At 43.7% G+C, this 2,263-nt stretch overlaps 1 protein-coding gene across 2 annotated transcripts in view; it reads left to right on the top strand.

The window, feature by feature from the left end:
- Window positions 1-1,370: 1,370 nt before the first annotated feature.
- LOC120549800 (tetraspanin-7-like) overlaps window positions 1,371-2,263 on the top strand; it is a 3,614-nt gene continuing 2,721 nt past the window's right edge. For both annotated transcript variants that reach the window (XR_005637435.1, XM_039786941.1), the window contains exon 1: window positions 1,371-1,640. The gene's annotated coding sequence lies outside the window, so the exon portion shown is untranslated. The remainder of the gene's footprint in view (window positions 1,641-2,263) is intronic.

Genomic DNA, 2,263 nt, shown 5'->3' with positions numbered 1-2,263 from the left:
GTGTCTGTGTGTGTGTGTGTGTGTCTGTGGTGTGTGTTGTGTGTGTGTGTGTGTCTGTCTCTGTGTGTTGTGTCTCTGTGTCTGTGTGTTGTGTGTGTGTCTTTGTGTGTGTGTGTGTCTGTCTGTGGGTGTCTGTCTGTGTGTGTGTGTTTCTCTGTGTGTGTGTGTGTGTGTCTGTGTGTGTTGTGTCTCTGTGTGTGTGTGTGTGTGTCTGTGTGTGTGTGTGTCTCTGTGTGTGTGTGTGTGTTCTGTGTGTGTGTGTGTCTGTGTGTGTGTGTGTGTCTGTGTGTGTGTGTGTGTGTGTGTGTGTGTGTCTCTGTGTGTGTGTGTTAGTTAGCATCGTCTTACTGTTGGTGAGTAGAGTTAACAGTGTGTTAGTGTGTAGTTACTGACCATGTTGTCTGACGTGCCTATTGGCTCCCTGAGTGTGGGAGGGGCTTAGGAGACAGTATGAGACACAGACACACACACACACAGACACACACACACACAGATAGACAGACACACACACAGACACACACATACACAGAGACACACACACAGAGACACAGACACAGACAGTGAGACAGAGACTCACAGAAACACACACAGAAACACACTGACAGAACAGACACATACAAACACAGAGACACACTGACACATACACAGATAGACAGACTCAAAAAAAAACAACACATCAGACACACACACACAGAACACACGACACATACACACACACACTGACACACACACACACACACACACACACACACACACAGATCTAACAGACACACGAGCACACAGAGAAACAGAACAAACACACACACACACAGATAGACACACACACACAGAACCCACACCAGACACACACACACACAGATAGACAGACACACACAGAGAGACACACACAGACAGACAAACGCACAAAAAAAAGAGAGACACACACACACACAAAAAAACACACACACAGACACACACAGACAGAGACACAGACACAGACAGACACAGACTCACACAAACACACACAGAGACACACTGACACAGACAGACACATACAAAGACACATACACAGATAGACAGACTCACAGACAGACACACACAGACAGACACACACACACACAGACACACACACACACACACACACACACAGACAGACACACACACACAAAGACACACACACACACACAGACACACACACACACAGACAGACAGACTCACAGACAGACACACACAAAGACACACACACAGACACAGACAGATACAGTATGGTGTTAATAATGAACCAAAATGATGTGAAAAACAGAATTAATTTAAATGTTTCTGACCTCTCCCCCTGCTGACATCACTTTAGAGTGGAGACAGGGGGACCTGGGGGACCTGAGGTAGGGGGTCTCTGCAGGTCAGTCTCCGTGGCAATCACCTCTGTGTTAATTGTGCGTCTCCGAGTGTGAAGTATGCCGGGCGCATATTTGACCCCTGGAGCACTCGGCCTGCTGCACGTCTCCGCCCAGACCGCTCGCCGCCCCAGACCGCCCCAGACCGCCCCAGACCGCCACGGGCTCCAGCGCTGTTCCCTGCAGCCTGAGACCAGACCTCCGAGACCCCCGAGACCCCCGAGACCCCCGAGACCCCCGAGACCTCCGAGACCCCCGAGACCCAAGGTAAGACCCCCTTCACTCGCTCTTCACACGCACCATTTGGGCTGTTTTCAGACCTTCTTCGTGAGGATTTCATCACTTTTTCCTGCCATGTTTCCCTGAGTTTTTGGCATTAATTGTGTATTTTTTGGCATTAATTGTGTATTTTTTGGTATTTTTTGGCTTTAATTGTGTATTTTTGGCATTAATTGTGTATTTTTTGGCTTTAATTGTGTATTTTTTGGCTTTAATTGTGTATTTTTTGGCATTAATTGTGTATTTTTGGCTTTAATTGTGTATTTTTTGGCATTAATTGTGTATTTTGTGGCATTAATTGTGTATTTTTTGGCATTAATTGTGTATTTTGTGGCATTAATTGTGTATTTTGTGGCATTAATTGTGTATTTTTTGGCATTAATTGTGTATTTTGTGGCATTAATTGTGTATTTTTTGGTATTTTTTGGCTTTAATTGTGTATTTTTTGGCATTAATTTTGTATTTTTTTGTATTTTTTTGTATTTTTTTGTATTTTTTTGTATTTTTTTGTATTTTTTTGGCATTAATTGTGTATTTTTTGGCATTAATTGTGTATTTTTTGGCTTTAATTGTGTATTTTTTGGCATTAATTGTGTATTTTGTGGCATTAA

Source organism: Perca fluviatilis, chromosome 20 (assembly GCF_010015445.1).
Source record: "Perca fluviatilis chromosome 20, GENO_Pfluv_1.0, whole genome shotgun sequence".
Lineage (NCBI taxonomy): Eukaryota > Metazoa > Chordata > Actinopteri > Perciformes > Percidae > Perca > Perca fluviatilis.
Note: the sequence above shows the minus strand (reverse complement) of the source record. Positions and strands in the feature narration are given on the sequence as shown.